Source organism: Polypterus senegalus, chromosome 2, assembly GCF_016835505.1.
Source record: "Polypterus senegalus isolate Bchr_013 chromosome 2, ASM1683550v1, whole genome shotgun sequence".
NCBI classification, from domain to species: domain Eukaryota; kingdom Metazoa; phylum Chordata; class Cladistia; order Polypteriformes; family Polypteridae; genus Polypterus; species Polypterus senegalus.
This window is the reverse complement of record NC_053155.1, coordinates 100,540,799-100,561,250: the sequence shown is the minus strand read 5'-3', so window position 1 is coordinate 100,561,250 and position 20,452 is coordinate 100,540,799. Positions and strand designations below refer to the sequence as shown.

The 20,452-nt window shown below is 39.0% G+C and overlaps 1 protein-coding gene across 7 annotated transcripts in view; it reads left to right on the top strand.

The window, feature by feature from the left end:
• Window positions 1–567: 567 nt before the first annotated feature.
• Window positions 568–20,452, top strand: part of fam168a (family with sequence similarity 168 member A) — a 172,331-nt gene continuing 152,446 nt past the window's right edge. For 3 of the 7 annotated variants that reach the window (XM_039744263.1, XM_039744262.1, XM_039744261.1), the window contains exon 1: window positions 577–774. The gene's annotated coding sequence lies outside the window, so the exon portion shown is untranslated. Of the gene's footprint in view, window positions 775–20,452 lie in introns of all 7 variants that reach the window. The other 4 variants (XM_039744260.1, XM_039744258.1, XM_039744264.1 and 1 more) reach the window with 3 other exon arrangements.

Genomic DNA, 20,452 nt, shown 5'->3' with positions numbered 1-20,452 from the left:
GCTACAAAAAAGGCAATGGGGAAATGTCATATGAATATGTACTATCTCAACAATTATGACATGCCAAAAGAGTATCTGGAAGCTAGTGGTTTTCAAAAATATTGCAAGGCTACCAGTAGTGTAGAGCTAATAATATAAAAATAATAAGAAAAAAAGGAAATTATCTGCAAGTGTAGCTATTAGCATTGCAATATTATGCGATGAATTCATTCTTTAACATTCGTATTTGTCATGGTCTGGATAAAGCGCATATACCCCACATTTTCAAAGCAAGGTTATTTCGGGTTTATTTCTGCTGCTTGTATCTCCTGTCAAAGCATTCCACAGCACACAATATGGACGAGTACACTCAGAATTCTTCTCTAGCAATCATTGCTTAAGGGCTGTGATTTCCTAGTATTCCCAGACCTTGGCTTGCCGTTGCTTCCTTAATTTCTCTTGCGTGCTAGGCGAATGCAACGCGTCAATAGAACGCGCGGGAGTCCGCGCCGTGACATTACTGGGCATTAGCCCCGCCTCCTAAGTCACTGCGTCCCCATCCCCCATTCTGCGCGCTGCCGCCAGCTCCAAGCGCTGGGAAAAGAGTGCGCGTGCGTGAGAGCGAGCGATAGAGCGACGGAAAAAAGAGGAAACTGCATGCGCTGTAAGAGAAAGAAAGAAGGACTACGCATGCAGATACACATCGAGGTATACATCCCTACACCACAGTCGCAGAGGAAACCCAGGCACCGCTAGGAATACAAACAGAGGGTTGCATTTTAGCGGATTGCACGGGTAAGTGAAGTGTCACTGTTGTTTCTGGCACGCACGGTACTGTTGATTTATTCTGGACGAATGCGGACGGGCTTTTGCAAGCTTGGCACATATCACAAAGGAGGGGTGCAATATATGGCAGCGCTTTTCAGAGGGGTGGGGGTAGGAAAAAAAAACTGGCTCCGGACTCTCCCACCCCCTTCGTGCTCGCAGCCACTGCTCGAGAATAGCTTGGCGTTCTGATGCGGACACTGGGTGCTTTGCCTTGGGGTCTGATGGGAAAGGACCCCCCCACCGTTACTATTTTATTTTTCTCCCCTAACCCACCCCCCATTTGTTTTCATTTGCCCCTGTGTGGATATACTTTCTTAAGGTCGAGGTTTACAAAATGGTGTCGGAGAGTTGGTGTGCGTGCGTTTGTATGTCTGCCGTGAGAGAGAGAAAAGAAGAGAGAGAGGGAGAGGGAGATCGAGACCGAGACCATTTTTGTTTTTAAACGCTCATTTTTAGTATTGCGTTATATGTGCGTGATCTTCGAAGTACAAATGTGCAGTTGTGAATCTGTGATAAAAAGGCGAAAACGATCATGGGTTTTATTTTAATGTTGGACAAGGAGGTTGGGAGTCCAATCGTTTAAACATTTTAGTGCGCTATCACACTACCGTTGTTGGGCTGAATCGTCTAACGTTAACTCATTGGAAACGGACATGTTGGGCAATGAAAAAGCAGAATGTAAATTGAGAACAAGCGCTGCCCTTTATAGAAGAAAACAGAATTTTACTCCAGCCGAGACGTCTTATTAAAACTGTGATCGTCGACACGTTTACTGGGTTTTTGAAACGAAATCTTCCTTTGTTTTAATCGCTACTACATCAGCTGATATTCCTTAACACATACTCCAGAGGAAGAGAACCCCGTCATTCTTACAAAGTGCTACTAAAAAGAAAAGACCTAATTATTAAATCTAAAAGTAAACGATTAACAGTATTATCTGAATGATTCTAAAATGAAATGATCATCTGCCTTCACTGACAAGTATGCAAAAATTCTCGGGGCTTTTATATTTAGCTCTTTTGGGCTTATTCCTCCACCAATGAAGCGCTCACATTCATAACTGTTACGCAGTAAAAAATGAGTTTAAAGTCAGTTTCTTTGGTTATATGTGGGGGAAAAACTATAGACTATTAACCAGGTGCATGTCATTACAAGTGGGAGCTTAGTTGTGAAATAGCCAATTTTGATTAGTATACTATACATTTACACTGTTCTTAAGTCTTAATTGTTCTACTTGCCGATAAGAAGCATTACTAAGTTAAGCAAGTTCACTGCAAATAATGTGGAGGATATGTGTATACATTTTATTGCAACATGTGAGATACAATTAATACCTTTTGTGTGGCAGGTTAATTTTTATGTTTGTTTACAATATAAATGATCATGTTGAGATCTCCCAGAAATTTTATTTCTGGTTTATGCAAACTAGACATTACAGCTGTGTTGTGTTTTTTCATGCTCATAGGATTGTGTGTTTTGAATATAAATAAAACCTGGCTATTCTACTTTTGCAGATAATCTGCATTAAAAATCCTCCTTTTCACTGCACAAGGACCACAGTTTGAGTCCTGGCAAGGAATGTGGACTTTGTATATTCTCCATGGGCTTACTTCCACGGTCTGGAGAGCTGCTTCTGGGGCAGTTCGGATTGTGCAGGTTCTATTACCGGGCTATTCTACTGCTGCAATTAAAACCCCTTCACTCTCCTCTCTGCATTGCTTGGACCCTAGTTGGATTCCTGGCATTAGTCTACAGACTTTGCATATACTCCATAGGCTTCCTGCAACAGGCCAGAGGCCTGCTGTTAGGCAAGTTTGAGTCTCTAGATTGTGCTTGTGCCTTGGACTGGGGCAGTGCTCTGGCTTGGTGCTTATCTTGCTCAAGTTGCAGCTGGAATAGGTTGTGCTTCTGTGTTCAGAAAAATGAATTAAATCGTACATATCTAAAAAGGTACAGGTTAGTCACTAATGCAGTACATAATTTATTTCTTTAAAAGCACATATATTCTCAGACCCACTAATACAGTCACACATAAGGCAGTTGTGAACTACTTTTTTGAGAATTTTGTTGTTTTATTTTACATTGCTGATGTTTGTTTAAAACATATAAAAAATGTATTTCATCCTACTTCCAGAAACAATTTGAAGGTAATTCCTAATTCTGTTAATTAGTAGAATAGTTAATTCATCTGCATTCCAAGCGCAGTTTTTATTTTAGCATTACAAGCCGCTGGAGCATGTTGCAGCGGCGTTGAACCCAGGGTAGTAAACAACCGCTTTGTGAAGCATTTCTTTCTTGCAGTGCATACACATACCACCGTGAATTAGAGTAATGTATTAAGCTTTCTGAAGTGACATACAGTACATTGTAAAATACTTTTTTTATTTTTTGTTTAAAGTTTAAGCTTTTTCATTAAGTTGCAAAGTTGATTAATTGGTATCCAACAATAATGGTTCTTGAAACAAATTGTGTTTATCCTTTTATCCTTTGCTCTGCGTGTCTTAAGGAACATATGTCAGTGGAAGTATTGCAGCAACAAAAAATTTTCATTGTTTTTATGTTAATTTGTTATCTATTCTCCTTTTTGTGAAAGACATGGCTAATTAATATAATCTTTAAAGTACAAAGGAGACAGCTATACAAAAAACACAATTTTAAGTTTTTGAAAGACCCCACTAATTTAAAATGCCTGTGTCATATACATTTGTAAAATGTTTCTTAAGAAAATATAATAAGAATAATTATATATTAAAATGACACAATCATTTCTTCTTAAAACCTGATTGATTTGGGTGGCTATGTTTCTTTTGTTTGATGCATATAAATTATTGGCGACTCTAACTTGCTAATCTCAGAGAAGGATGAGAAAACCAGATTTCGCAGAGAAGAACTAAGGAAATATGGGAGATGACCAGACAGTGCATGTAGTATGTGCATTTGACCATAGACCCCTGGAGGCAGAAGCAGTAAGCATTGTGCCACAGTGGTCTTATAATATACATATCATTTTGTCTTTGTATATGTGTGTTGTAGTGCTTCATTTTGTTACTTGTTTAACAAAGCACTAAACCTTTCACAGAGGCAGAAAAAAGGTAAAATGTCCAAGAATGTGCATATATTTTTTTGTATTATTTATTGATAACGTTTCTATATTAGTTTATGAGGAGCTCATTATAAGTTTGAATATGGTTTCACCTGGTAGCACTGCATGGTTTTCATTTTCTAAACAGTATTTCTACACTTTTTGTGCAGTACTACAGTAATCCTGCAAATTAAGACTTCTATTACTAATAGCTAATATCATTTTTAGGAAAGCACATGGTACAGTGTTGTTTAAAGTGACCAACCCTTGCGTACTGCATAGCAAAGATGTCCTCCTTTAATTTGAAAGGATCAGTGCCTATATTTAGAATCATTTACATACTGGCAGTTTAGTATGTCTGTCACTAATAAAACCCTGTTATTTTGAAAAGGAAGCAAAGAACTATCTGCACATTGTACTCTGAGTGGCACACTATTTGACTACTAATAGTGTCCGTATTGATCATCGGCATTTTATAGTGGGACCCATGAGTAAAAATTAAGTTTTTTTTTGTTTTTATAAATGATGTGCACACTTTTTCCAGACACTAACTTGCTTCAAGAAGCATATGCCAGTGGAAGTATTTTGCAGCAACAAAGACATTTTTGTTACATGCTGTTTAAAGAACAACTTGTTCGTTGGTTTTACGTTAATTTATTTATTCCCCTTTTTATGAAAGATATACTTAATGAATATAATTTTTAAAGTTTTTAAAAGTACAAAGGAGACAGCTACAGAAAAAACACAAGATTTTGAAAGTTCCCGTTTTCATTCAAAATATGTGGGTTTAAACATGCTAATAATGTTTGGAGGTGTTTCAAAGTTTTGCCCCAAACATTTATCTGCTGATTGTGATGTACTGTCTTTTACATCACTCACTGACATGTTGCTCAATGTGAAAAGTGCTAGAAGTCACCTGCCATCCAAGTGGGCTTCATGTATAATGCTGTCAGTTAATCAGATGTATAAGAAATACTCTGTAGCTAACTATATTTTGTATACAATAATTCTAGTTTAAGAAAAAAAAATGGTAATATTGGTTCAATGGAACTCTTTGCTGTTGAATATATTACATACATTTGGCCATGAGTAAAATGTTAACTGCCAGAGACCAGTTTATGTATTTCATTACCCATTCACTTTGGCTTCTGTTTATTATCAATTAGCTGTCCCCCATCGCTCTGCCCACATAGTAGTGAAACCGGGCATAAGGAAAAAAAAAACAAAAAAATCAATAAAAAATGTAATTTAAATTTGTATTAAGAAGAATTTATATTGATGGCTTTCATATCCAAGGGCCTCTTGATATACAGTATTTTTGATATTTCTATAGGAGTGAGAATGTAGCTGTGATCTTTGCCAAACATGTAAAAATGTTGGCAAGGTATCTCTGGCCGAGCAGAAGGTAGGTATGCTTCAATGTCATATGTTCCTGCTGTATCTGATTGTGTTCAACTCTGATGGGAAAGTGTCTCCCCACAATGAGGCCGTGAAATTTCTGCCAATGAACAGGTACCTCTAAAACACACGTAGCTGTGCTGTCTCAAAAATGTCCAGCGTTACTTTTTAAGAATCTCTAGATGATAATGTCTGCTGCCATGAAATCTCTGCCAATGAACAGGTACCCTCTAAAACACATGTAGCTGTGATGTCTCAGAAACGTCCAACGTTACTTTTTAAGAATCTCTAGATGATAATGTCTGATGAACAAACTGGTATCACTAGCTAAGCGGAGGCAAGGTACAATCCCAACATGTGGCAAGTGGTACAGCGACTTCAACTGAAGCTGGCACGTGTGTGAGGAGGGCCCCGCCCGGCTCCAGACTCCCAAGGTGCTGCCTTCCCCTCCCCTTGGCCTGGAGCCTGTCTCTCAGATTCGCATTAATAAATCGGTGCCGCAACCGAACTCTAATACTTAGCATGATGAGAGAAGTCGCAAAAAGCGGACAGACAGATGTTGGATTTTTTATATATATATATATATATATATATATATATATATACACACACACACTAGCAAAATACCCGCGCTTCGCAGCGGAGAAGTAGTGTGTTAAAGAAGTTATGAAAAGGAAACATTTTAAAAATAAAGTAACAAGATTGTCAATGTAATAGTTTTGTGACTGTTATGAGTGTTGCTGTCATCAATGATTTTAATTATCATTTCTTTCAATCAGGTTCGTATTTGGAGGATGTGTTGTGTTCAAGTTATATTCCGTGTTTGTCAACTGTTGTAAAGATAACAGGTTTCATTCATTGAAGTGTTCACTACCCAAATCGCTACTCATGAATCTAAGATGTTTAACAGGCATTCCCAGTATTAAGTTGTGGATTTGCCTGCGAATATTTAGCGGTAGCGTGTCTATGAACTTAATTTAACCTTTCCCAGTCCTGCAAAGTCAGTTCACGTGAGCCACTCGGAGTACATGCATCGAAGCTTCTCAGCTGTGCTTGTGCTATCTAGTGCGATCTCGCAATGTCCACGGCTTTATTTAATGTTAGCGCAGACCTGACATAACAGCAATTTAAACTCCGGTTCAGCAGTTTTAACTCTGTTACAACGTGATCAAAAGTCTTGTTTAAACCCTGCGTCTTCTCATTAAACTTGTATCTCGCGAATATCGTATTTGTCGTGGGCATGACAGGCTGCCGCTTGTCTATGAACTTAATTTAAACTTTAGGTTTACACCGTGCTTTGTTTCCGAAGTAGCTGCACTCATGTATGCGTCACTCGCTTCATGTTCTTTTGTTGCCTTCTCAATTGTGTAATGCGTTTTTTGAACAGGTTTCATTCATCGGAGTGATCGCTACCCAAATCGGTACTCGTGAATCTAAGATGTTTAACAGGCATTCCCGGTATTAAGTTGTGGATTTGCCTGCGAATATTTAGTGGCAGCGTGTCTATGAACGTAATTTAAACTTAAGCTTTACACCTTGCTTTCCTATTGATATGTGTACAAAGGCTTATTCAGCGTCAGAGGGTTTCTGCAGTAGCTGCACTTATGAATATGCCAAGCACAGTCCTTCACCCGCGAATATTTACCTTATATGGGCAGACACTCAATTACGTGGGAGGCGTGATGACGCGAACGCAACTCTGCCTCCCACGGCCATCGAGCTGCAGTCTATTACAGTATATGGACGAAAAAATAGGTTCCAGTTATGACCATTACGCGTAGAATTTCGAAATGAAACCTGCCCAACTTTTGTAAATAAGCTGTAAGGAATACCTACAAGGGAAGTTGGAGAATTAGTGATGAGTGAGTGAGTGAGTCAGTGAGAGCTTTGCCTTTTATTAGTATAGATTACTATATGTTGTTTTGCTACAGAAAGCAATGACGTTTACAGAATGCACATTCAGGCAGCTCGTTCATTGAATTAATGTTTGAAATGCTTATATACTAAAAGGCAAATATGGCATACTAAAATGCACCCCTCCACATACACCTCCTTGAACCAGGAGGCCATTAATCTGTTTAAGCAGTTTTGTGAATGGAATTACATTAAAAAAACAATGGAAATCTGTTTTATGGAACGTATCTGTAAAATACAAATGAACAGATTTGTCTTAGGATTTTTTGCTACAACATCACACAGAGTAATGCTCACAAATTATTAACCTTGATTTTATTTTGTTGTGCCCAAGGTGTATAGCACTACTTGACTGAATAACCGCATTTTTCTTCAGCTTCAGTGAACCTTCCTTTTTCTACTTCAGAGCTCACACTACATGTCATTCTGTTTTTTCCCCTTGTCAAAACATCTACGCTTATTCACTCTTTCATACCACATTATTGATTATAGGCACTGTTGTGCTGGTGACGTTCAACAGGCAGGCTGTCGGTGCTCAGTGGAAAAAACACTGGGTGTCGTTAAATAGCCCACTGTTAATGGCATTATTATTGACAAATATCAACAAACAAAAAATACTTGTAGGCTAATTTTCTTTTTTCTTTAATGTCACCACGATTTAATCAAATCAGTCAAAGTGTTTTTGAGATTTTGGTGTATTTAGTTTTTCTGTTGTAGTTTATTTATTTATTTAATCTTAAATAATGGTATATTGAAATATCTTTTCTTGGCGGATGCCTAGTGTCGTAGATGAAAATTCCTGCCAAATTTTAGCTTTTCAACTAAACGTGAAAGTGTTTTTCTTAGTGAGTGAATGAGTCAGCCAGCTATTAGAGATATAGATCAATTTTAAGTTTAATGATAATAGTTAGTGACAAGAGCCCTAGACTGCTCTTTGGCTAACATTTCTAACCATGTACCACGATCATTTGCATTACCTCTGTTGCCATCCACTATGGAATATAAAAATTAAGTTTACTTTGACTGTATTGTGTATCTATAAGCATATTTATGCATTTCAACAACACAACAGTCTATTCTCAGCTTAAATGATGAAGATAAGAGCTGACAATACTTAAAAACCATAAGACAAATATTCCTGAATGTATGGCATCAAACATTGTTACAGAATGATTGTCTTTAAGAAATTCTTGATGTAAACTGTAAAGGTGTGGTTTTCCTTTAAGTACCTGTTTTTATTTAACTTTGGATTAACGTAAATTGCTGATTGTATAAATTGTACGTTAGTGAAACAAACATACAGCATATTATTTGATATTCTCCTGTGGTGATTTGTTTTGGTAAATGTGCGATGTACAAGAAAATTTTAAATTAAATGAATTCTAATAAGTGTGGATTCAAAGATCTTTGTACATGAAACAGTACAAAATCAAAGCTTTCTCTATTTTATTTTTTTTCTCCAGCCGTCTGGAGTTTTTTTTCTGTTTTTTCTGTCCACCCTGGCCATCGGACCTACTCCTTTTCTATGTTAACTAATGTTGTCTTATTTTAATTTCTTATTTTGTCTTTTATTTTTCTTTTCTTCAGTATGTAAAGCACTTTGAGCTACTTTTTGTATGAAAATGTGCTATATACAGTGAGATGCAAAAGTTTGGGCAACCTTGTTAATAGTCATTATTTTCCTGTATAAATCGTTGGTTGTTACGATACTAAATGTCAGTTCAATATATCATATAGGAGACACACACAGTGATATTTGAGAAGTGAAATGAAGTTTATTGGATTTACAGAAAGTGTGCAATAATTTTTCAAGCAAAATCAGGCAGGTGCATAAATTTGGGCACCGTTGTCATTTTATTGATTCCAAAACTAATTATTGGAACTCAAATTGGCTTGGTAAGCTCAGTGCCCCTGACCTACATACACAGGTGAATCCTATAATGAGAAAGAGTATTTAAGGGGGTCAATTGTAAGTTTCCCTCCTCCTTTAATTTTCTCTGAAGAGTAGCAACATGGGGGTCACAAAACAACTCTCAAATAACCTGAAGACAAAGATTGCTCACCATCATGGTTTAGGGGAAGGATACAGAAAGCTGTCCCAGTGATTTAAGCTGTCTGTTTCCACAATTAGGAACATATTGAGGAAATGGAAGACCACAGGCTCAGTTCAAGTTAAGCCTCGAAGTGGCAGACCAAGAAAGATTTCGGATAGACAGAAGCGACGAATGATGAGAACAGTCAGAGTCAACCCACACACCGGCACCAAAGACCTACAACATCATCTTGCAGCAGATGGAGTCACTGTGCATCGTTCAACCATTCGGTGCACTTTACACAAGGAGATGCTGTATGCAAGAGTGATGCAGAGGAAGCCTTTTCTCCGCCCACAGCACAAACAGAGCCACTTGAGGTATGCTTAAGCACATTTGGACAAGCCAGCTTCATTTTGGAATAAGGTGCTGTGGACTGATGAAACTAAAATTGAGTTATTTGGGCATAACAAGGGGCGTTATGCATGGAGGAAAAAGAACACAGCATTCCAAGAAAACACCTGCTACCTACAGTAAAATATGGTGGTGGTTCCATCATGCTGTGGGGCTGTGTGGCCAGTGCAGGGACTGGGAATCTTATCAAAGTTGAGGAACACATGGATTCCACTCAGTATCAGCAGATTCTGGAGACCAATGTCCAGGAATCAGTGACAAAGCTGAAGCTGCGCCGGGGCTGGATCTTTCAACAAGACAACGACCCAAAACACTGCTCAAAATCCACTAAGGCATTCATGCAGAGGAACAAGTACAACGTTCTGGAATGGCCATCTCAGTCCCCAGACCTGAATATAATTGAAAATCTGTGGTGTGAGTTAAAGAGAGCTGTCCATGCTCGGAAGCCATCAAACCTGAATGAACTAGAGATGTTTTGTAAAGAGGAATGGTCCAAAATACCTTCAACCACAATCCAGACTCTCATTGGAACCTACAGGAAGCGTTTAGAGGCTGTAATTTCTGCAAAAGGCGGATCTACTAAATATTGATTTCATTTCTTTTCTGTGGTGCCCAAATTTATGCACCTGCCTGATTTTGTTTGAACAATTATTGCACACTTTCTGTAAATCCAATAAACTTGATTTCACTTCTCAAATATCGCTGTCTGTGTCTCCTATATGTTATATTTAACTGACATTTTTTATCATAACAACCAACGATTTATACAGGAAAATAATGACTATTAACAAGGTTGACCAAACTTTTGCATCCCACTTTAAATAAATGTTGTTGTTCTATTATGTAAAGCACTTTGAGCTACATTGTTTTGTATGAAAATGTGCTATATAAATAAATGTTGTTCTAGAGATAACAAAGAAAAGAATACACAAGACACTGATTATTTATTGGTAAAAGTACTTTAAACAGTGATTATGCAGCAGTATTTTTTTTTTTAAACATTTTGGAAATTAATGAAACACGTGAGGTTTGAAATGTGGTATTTGCTTAAAAAAACAAAAAAAAGAGCATTTAAAAAACACAACGGTAAATTGGGAAACCTGCTTTCAAATAAGAAGAAAAATATCTACAGCTGATAGTGCTACCCTGTATGGTTGTCAAAAGTATCAAAATATCAATAAGTATCACAAGTAACATTTTAAAATTACTTCAGTGCTCATTTTTTTCATGGCATCGATTGCAGCCTGCCTTATGAATGTACTTCCTTTTTGCCATGGCTAGAGTTGCGGCCTTGTTTCCATCCATTCACAGATTTTAATATGGCAACTTCAGCGGCTTCTGAGCCTTCACTAGCACACTTAATTGAGAAAGAGGGCAGCCAGAGTGGCATCTAGAAATAGTTCAGCATTGTGGCAAATGGAGATGGAAAACCACAAGATATTATGCAGGCCTGTGTGCAAGATTTGCTATATTAACACCAGGTAAAGGAGCTAGCACAATCAATTTATTTAAACACTTCATGGCAGTGATGGTTGAGACCCATTTGGAGTCCTTAGGAGGGTGAGTTTCACTTGGTGTCTGGAGTGCGTGCCCTTTAACTTGCCTAAATGGGACACCTCCGATGACGGCGGCCACTTGTGCAACAGTCCATCAACCCAATAGGTGACACAAGTCAATACACACAGAACTTCAAAGGTATCTTATTTCTAAATTATGGAATTTACAGGACCTTTGACCAAAGGATTAATGGGATAGGTGAATCTTCAGTTCAAAAAGTCAATCACATGAGCCTTTAGTTTCTGGTTTATGATTCACAGTGATTATTTTGAGAGTACGTATAGTATTTAATAAAATTTTAGCAAAAAAGCATATGCTTTGCATGTCGTGAGCTTACAATGGGATGATTGATGTGAATTATGCAAGATAAGCAGCGTGAAATTTTTTTTTTCCTTTTTTTAATAAGCAGTTTTCACTTTGTTTTCCATTGCACATTGTTGTTCAACTATTGGCTCTTATTATATCATAAAGTTTTCCCCCTCCATTCTGCATGAAAAGAACAGATTAATTTTTCTCTGCCATTACTGCCAAGTACTGGGGATTAGTAACATCTCTCTGTTATCATCTTCTTCATTCGGCTGCTCCCGTTAGAAGTTGCCACAGCGGATCATCATCTTCCATATCTTTCTGTCCTCTGCATCTTGTTCTGTTACACCCATCACCTGCATGTCCTCTCTCATGACATCCATAAACCTTCTCTTAGGCCTTCCTCTTTTCCTCTTCCCTGGCAGCTCTGTCGTTAGCATCCTTCTCCCAATATACTTAGCATCTCTCCTCTGCACATGTCCAAACCAACACAATCTCACCTCTCTGACTTTGTCTCCCAACCGTCCAACTTGAGCCAGCCCTCTCATGTACTCGTTTCTAATCCTATCCATCCTTGTCACACCCAATGAATATCTTAGCATCTTTAACTCTGCTACCTCCAGCTGTGTCTCCTGCTTTCTGATCAGTGCCACCGTCTCCAACCCATATAACATAGTGAGACCAGCTATGGTCCTGTAGACCTTCCCTTTCACTCTTGCTGATACCTGTGTCACAAATTACTCCTGACACTCTTCCCCACCCATTTCACCCTGCCTGCACTCTCTTTTTCACCTCTCTTCCACAATCCCCATTACTCTGTACTGTTGATCCCAAGTATTTAAACTCCTCCACCTTCGTCAACTCTACTCCCTGCATTCTCACCATTCCACTGACCTCCCTCTCATTTACACACATGTATTCTGTCTTGTTCCTACTGACCTTCATTCCTCTCCCCTAAAGAGCATATCTCTGCCTCTCCAGGATCTCCTCAACCTGTTCCCTACTATTGCTACAGCTCACAATGTCATCCGCAAACATCATAGTCCACGGGGACTCCTGTCTAATCTCGTCTGTCAACCTGTCCATCACCATTGCAAATAAGAAAGGGCTCAGAGCCGATCCCTTATGTAATCCTACCTCCACCTTGAATGCATCCGTCACTCCTACTGCAGACCTCGCCACAGTCACACTTCCCTCATACATATCCTGTACAACTCTTACATACTTCTCTGCCACTGCCGACTTCCTCATACAGTACCACAACTCCACTTGAGGCACCCAGTCATATACTTTCTCCAGGTCCACAAAGATGCAAGGCAACTCCTCCTGGCCTTCTCTAAACTTCCCCATCAACATCCTCAGAGCAAACATTGCATCTGTAGTGCTGTTTCTTGGCATGAAACCATACTGCTACTCTCTAATCATCACCTTACTTCTTATCCTAGCTTCCACTACTCTTTCCCTTAACTTTATGCTGTGGCTCATCAATTTTATCCCCCTGTAGTTACTACAGTCCTGCCCATCCCCCTTATTCTTAAATATCGGCACCAGTACACTTCTCCACTGCTCCGTCATCCTCTCACTTTCCTAAGTTTCCATTAAATAATCTGGTTAAAAACTCCACTGCCATTTCTCCTAAACACCTCCATGCTTCCACAGGTATGTCATCTGGACCAGCGGCTTTTCCATTCTTCATCCTCTTCATAGCTGTCCTTACTTCCTCCTTGGTAATCTATTGCACTTACTGATTCACTATCTCCACATCATTCAACTCCTTCTCTCGTTCTCTTCATTCATAAGCCTTTCAAAGTACTCTTTCCATCTGCTCAACACACTCTCCTTGCTGGTGAGCACGTTTCCATCTTTATCCTTTATTATCCTAACCTGCTGCACATCTTTCCTAGCTCGTTCCCTCTGTCTAGCCAATCGGTGCTGGTCCTTTTCTCCCTCCTTAGTGTCTCATCATACACCTTTTCTTTAGCCTTCGCCACCTCTCTCTTCACCTTGTGCCTTATCTCCTTGTACTCTTGTCTATTTTCTGCATCTCTTTGAATATCCAACTTCTTCGTTGCTAACCTTTTCCTCTGTATACTCTCCTTTACTTCCCCATTCCACCACCAGGTTTCCTTTTCCTCTTTCCTCTGTCCAGATGTCACACCAAACACCCTTCTTGCTGTCACCCATACTACATCTGCTATAGTTTCCCAACTGTCTGGTAATTCTTCATTACCACCCAGTGCCTGTGTCACCTTCTCCCTAAACTCAACCTTGCAGTCTTCCTTTTTCAAATTCCACCATTTGATCCTTGGCTCTCCCCTCACTCTCTTCCTCTTCTTGATCTCCAACGTCATCCTACAAACCGCCATCCTGTGCTGCTTAACTACACTTTCCCCTGCCACCACTTTGCAGTCTTCAATCTCCTTCAGATTGACTATTCTGCATAGGATGTAATTTTATGTAATCCTCCACTCTTGTACGTCCCCCTATGTTCTTTCCTCTTCTTAAAATACGTATTCACCACAGCCATGTCCATCCTTTTAGCAAAATAAAATTTTCATGGTGTCTGCATTATTCTGCCTTGACCACTCCCCTTCACACTGCTCGCCCAATCATTAACCCTACTGCGCACATCCTTTCTACGCCCCACCATGCGGTACTGTCAGTGCTGTTAACTTGCCCATTAACCATTTTGGTTATAATGGAAAGGCAGAAAAGCAATTTATCTTGCAAGAACATCAAATTTTAGATTGCGATGCATAAGGAATTCTCATCTGTTGTCTTTTCGGTGTCTTATTTTTCATATCACAATTTTAAAATGCCACTGTGAGAATATCTGAGGCAAACACATTTTCTCTATATGGAGTTTTTTATTTTTTTTTATTTTGGTGGATTAATATGATTAGCAAATGTTCATTGAAACTTTGTTGGAACAGTCAGGAACTGGTAACAAAAATCCTTTTTTGCAGTGTTTTAATTGTGGCCTTAAGTTGTGTCCGTTTTGAATTCTCAATACTGTATTTGAAATATATTGGGTTTGCACTTTCTACCGTTTGAGTGCCTTTTGAAAGGAGTTATTTTTCTATTCTGGGGTGGCTTCTGCAACCCTTTTAGTTTTAAGTTGTTTATTGGACCAAAAAAGTAGAGTGGATCAATTTGAATGTACTGTGCCCAATTGATAATAAATTTAAACTTGCATTTGAATTTGAAAAGACATAATGAAAATGCTTGAGATTGCTAGAGTAAAGGTATTTGATTTTCCTTGATTTTGTAGCATTTCATAGTGTTTATATCCAGTAGTAATTGTAGCGCATATCCTTATGTAACATGTTAGTGCTTGGTGTCGCATCTCTTCACCAACAGTTGCAGCCGTATACATCATATTTAATGTGACAGCTAAGGCTTGTTTATTTTCATCAGCCCAATATTCAAAATATACAATGTAAATTAACATAACCTCAAAACATAATCCACTTCAGGTGGCTTGAAGTTGCAGAAGCTTAGGGTGATCTTTGACATTTTGCACAGAATGCATTGACATTTGAATTTGTGGCACTGTATATATAAGGCAGTAGTGTTAATTTACTGTGCCAACATGTCATCGATTGACAACAGATTTTAGTTTTCAGTCCTTAAACCATGAACCATTTATGTCTTTTATGTTATGTACAGGAGAAATTGTAGTCCCCTTGTTCCTTAACATAAAATATGTTGGTGGTTTGTTTTAACTTGAGAATTTCAGTACCTATTTCTAATATTTGCTAGCTTCAGGAAAGCACTTTGTGTTTTTATCATTCTATTAATGCTAAACTTGTATCTGATTTTAGCATTGATATTATGGAAATGACTGACGCTTACTAGTAGTGGTAAGAAACCTGTTTTTGTTAGTATGCATAAGAAATAAAAATAATGCACTTTTAAATTTAACTTCAGAACAAAAAATCATTATGTAAAATGTAAGAAACATAATTAAAATGTTGAAATTGTAGCAAATTAATAGCTTGTGTTAAAAGAAATACTGGTATGTTCAAGATGCATATAACATGTGTTTAAAGATTTATTTTTTTTGTATTTGCAGCAGTGTTTTTTCATTTCTTTTAGGTGTCAACTTTGACTTTAATTAGTATGAACATATTTACTGGAAACATTTTTTTAATTTCCCAAAAATTTAATATATAATTCACTAAGGCAAGACAACCATGGAAACGTGGATTCACTAAGCTGCCGACAAGTGAGACACCTATGGCGCACGCAGGAAAGAGCCACGCCCACCAACTCCAAGACCATTGGATACGACAACTCGCAGGGCCATGCCCACCAACTTGGACACGACGGCACAGAAAAAATGGCGTCATTTATATTCGTCTGTCGTAGAGGCCACATGCAGTGCAGGTCAGGTTAATGTCATGTGCATTGACTGTTCATAGAGGCATGTTTCTCGCGGAGGTGAATCGCCATATGCAGCGTGTGAAAACGGTTTGCGAGGGGTATCCCATGGGATCCTTAAAACAATCCTTTACAACGGAGGTTGAAGCACAATGAAGTAAGCAGTCATTAAAAACCAACTTTTCGGTTCTGATGCATGACCGCGTGCACCATAGCAAACTGTTTTACACGCTATATACAGCTATTCACTTCCGCGACAAACATGCGTCTTCTTAGATGCTCCTGCAGGAACATGAAAGACGTTTTCCTGCCCACCAACGCTCCTTTTTCACCGGCCAGCGTCTACCCTCGCTCTCTAGGCATTCACACTGCCTGCCCATTTGCCCGGACGCAAAAACTCTTACTCTGCGGTAAGAGTCCACATGCACGTCTGAGCCACGCGGCGTTTGTTATGCCACGGTTTCACTATTGTGTTGTATTTTTGCTCTCTCCAGAGTTCCATCTTTTCATTCACTTACTGTTGTATTCTCACACCAACCCGTTTTAGACATCCGTGTCTTTCCAGAAGTGTTTAGCATTCATTAAATAATTATGCATGACATTGACCGTGTGTCTACCCAGCGCAGACAGGCATGGGTAAGCCGTTGAATCCCATTCGGGCTGCAAGCCATGGAATTCCCACTAAATGTGACTCATACGCTCCCACTCATTACGTCCCTACCCTTTGTGCACACCCCCCTCCTACCGTGGTCGGATATCTTGGTGGATTATATATAGAAAAGCAGCCAAAACCGAGGGGTATCCCATGGGGTCCTTAAAACATTCCTTTACAACTGAGGTTAAACCACAATGAAGTAGGCAGTCTTTAAAAACGAGTTTTCGTTACGACGCATGACCACGTGCACCATAGCAAACTGTTTTACACGCTACATACAGCAATTCGCATCCGCAACAAGCATGCGTCGTCTTAGATGCTCCTGCACTTTGTTCACACCCCCCTCCCACCTCGCTACTACCGTGATCTGGTGTCTTGGTGGATTATATATACAAAGGCAGCCAAAACCGCACTGAGCAATGAAAAGTTCCATCTTTTTATTCTCATTCTGTTGTATCCTCAAACCCTCCCTTTTTAGACAACTGTATCTTTCCAGAAGTGTTCAACCATCATTAAATAGTTATGCGGCACTTGTTATGCCGCTAGTTCACTATTGTGTTGTATTTTGCTCTATCCAGAGTTCCATCTTTTCATTCGCTGTTGTATTCTCACACCAACCCATTTAGACTACCGTGTCTTTCCAGAAGTGTTTAGCATTCAATAATTAGTTATGCATGACATTGAGAGCGTGTCGATCCGGCGTGGGTAAGCCGTTGAACCCCATTCGGGCTGCAAACTAAGTCCCACTAAGTGCAACTCCTACGCTCCTACTGGTTGCGTCCCAACCCTTTTTACACACCTTGCTAATACTGTGGTCGGGTGTCTTGGTGGATTATATATAGAAAAGCAGCCAGAGCCGCACAGAGCAATGAAAAGTCTACGTCACTCACAGGTACATCTGGACTGTGTAAAGACGGCGTGACAAGTTGGAGGTGGGCACATGTGCGGGCAGTGCATACTGAACAAGAAATCAGCAGACTAGCATGACGGACGGAGCTGAATGGACGTCATTCTCCTTTCCTCCTGTTCCACACTCCGCGCCGTGTATCCCCATCCCTCCTTCTGGCAGGAGAAAGAGCGAGGACGGTGTGCCAGTTTTCAGTCACTTCAGACGATTGTGTGTTGGTTCGTTCCATGCATTGTTACAATGTTGCTTTTCTTGCTGATTTATTACATTACCGATTTTTCAAATGTTAATTTTCTCCCTGTGCTTAAAAATCATTAAAAAACCGGCCTGATTATGCGGCGTATGGTACGCCGCGGGTTGGCTAGTTTATTTTAATGTGACAGAATTACTGGCAATGTAGGTAAAAATTAACTATTGGTAATAGCTATGTTAAACAGCAGTTATGATGATAAACTATATTTTATCAAGAAAAGAAAAATTGGTAGAGGTTGAGGAGTTTTCTTTCAATACTAACATTTTAAAGCAAGTGTTTCAAAGTTTTTGAGGAAAAAGTAGTATCACTGTTACTGCATCTTCTTTGCATGGTGCTGGATGTAGTCTCCATTGAGAAGGATAACGAGGCATGGAACTGCAAGAACCATGTCTGTCAGCTTGGTTACAAAAAAAGGAAAATTTGCTTGGTACAGAATTTAGAGAGATTACCTGAAGTTGTACTTCTTATGTTGGGTGGTATGTACCTGTCAGAGAAACACACACTTAATTGTCAGGTTTCATAAGAGAGACAGCCAAAAGTATGAGAAAACGGAGAAGGCAGCAAAGACGTCTTGTTATAGGAAGATGCACTGCTAGTAATTCAGCCACTGTAAATGTACTGTATATAGAGTGTACTCTGCTAAGCAGTAAATAAGAGCATCTATTTCGGATTCAAGTGAAATATTAATGATTATTTGTCCTGTTTTTACCCGATAAGTATTTCTTCGGTGGTTCTCCTTTTTAGTGTACACGTTTGTTGAGGTAATACTGCCTTGCAGGTAATTCTGAACTTTGTGTCCAGTTAGCTGGAGAAGACTTTTCTAAAAATATGGTGCCAAGAGAGCACTTTGAGACAGTTATGCGCTCAGCATCCTCTATTGATAGTCTCCCTTTCCTTGCTTTAACTTCCTTTTTTTTAACCTTGTAGAGGTCATGTGAAAGTGAGGTATAACTCATATTTTCAGATTTGGCTTTGATTCTATGAATTTCTAGTTAATCTTCTGTGTTATATTAAGCGCATTACAGTTTTTCTTTCTTCCGTAGAAGAGGCATTGAGACACCCAGAACTTTCATTCCCTCTTTTAGCAGATTCCTTTTTTGCTTGCTTACCTACCTACAGAATTTTGGACAAGGAGACTGCATTTGTAGTTTTTATAGTACTTGTGAACTGTATCATCACGCATATTTATGAAATGCATGGTAAGTTAGTTGTACACTGCAAAGTAAGTTAGAACCCAAGTTTTTTTTTTTTTAATGTTTGTTGAACTTTCTCTTACTATTTCAGCAATATTTAAATCAATATTTATTGTATATAGTAAAACCCTGTGGTTTCACCTAAATAGTTCAGGAGGCCTCCTCATCATTTGACTGACAAGCTCCAGATTTGCAAAGCTGAGACTATATAAAATGTCCAAACAGACTTGCTCCTGTACTCAAAGGAATAGGTGCTTCAAAGATTATTAATTGGTGGAAACAAGCAAAGCAATGCATTTTTTTGATTTGAATTGCTTTACAGTCAGATCCCCCTTAATTATGTAAACTAGAGCGGAACAGGTAAATGTTTTTTAACGGCTAGGAAATCAGCAGAGCAGCAGATATAATAGTTGCATATGGACTTTAACAATTCTCTCTAAGAAGGGAATTACAATTCCTTCAACTTTTAATGTATCAACAATTGTTCAGGTTTTTCAAGACTATTATAAAAAGTCATTTTTATAATTTGTAGTAGCAGCAAAGTTAGTTTTGATTATGTTTGGAAGTGTTTCATAAAACATTACTGGAATGTTCGCAAAACTCTTCATAACCAGATATATTATCAGTCTTCTTAAGCAGTTAACTCCAACATACTTGTTAGGTTTTCTTAATGTTTTTTTGGAAAATCCTAAATGTGTAGCCTACGAAGTGTGGCCTGCTGTGTAGTTAGACATTACTTCACTACTTGAACCTCATTTTCATGTGACTTGCTATGTTTTATGTACAGCCCCATAATTTGCAAACGCTGGCAGTCTTTGCATCTCCCTTACACATATAACTAATGGAACTCTCCTTTGGGAATTGATCTATAATAAAGCTGTGATTTAAGGGGGTGTAAAACGTAATTTGTACTTCTCTGAATGTAGAGACGTAGTACAGTAATCCCTCACTATATCGCGCTTTGACTTCCGCGGTTTCGCTCTATCGCGGATTTTATATGAAAGCATAACTAAATATATAACGCAGATTTTTCGCTGCTTCGCGTGTTCTGCGGACAATGTGTCTTTTTACTTCCTGTACATGCTTCCTCAGTTGGTTTGCCCAGTTGATTTCATACAAGGGACGCTATTGGCGGATGACTGAGAAGCTAACCAATCAGAGCATGCAGTTAAGTTCCTGCTTGCTGAATGCAGTGTTAACCAGGAAGTCTCGTCTCGCTCATTCAGCATCAACGTGTTTCGCTGTGTAAAGAGTTGTGCTCTTTTGTGTTTATCTTTGTGCATAGTCAAGCCCTTCATTATGGCTTCAAAACGATCTGCTACTGCTTCAGGGGCCGTGCCCAAGCGCAAACTGAAGATGTTAACGATTGCCGAAAAGGTAAACGTTTTGGATTTGTTGAAGGCTACGATTCTTTTTATTTAAAAAGTAGGAAAGGAATATAAGATCTACGGCCGCAGTGTCCTTTTAACCAGGGTGCAAAACAAGTTGTAAGTGGATGTAATAAGGCAGTAGTCTGGATGGAATCTGCTTTAGGGATTTGGATTGAAGACTGC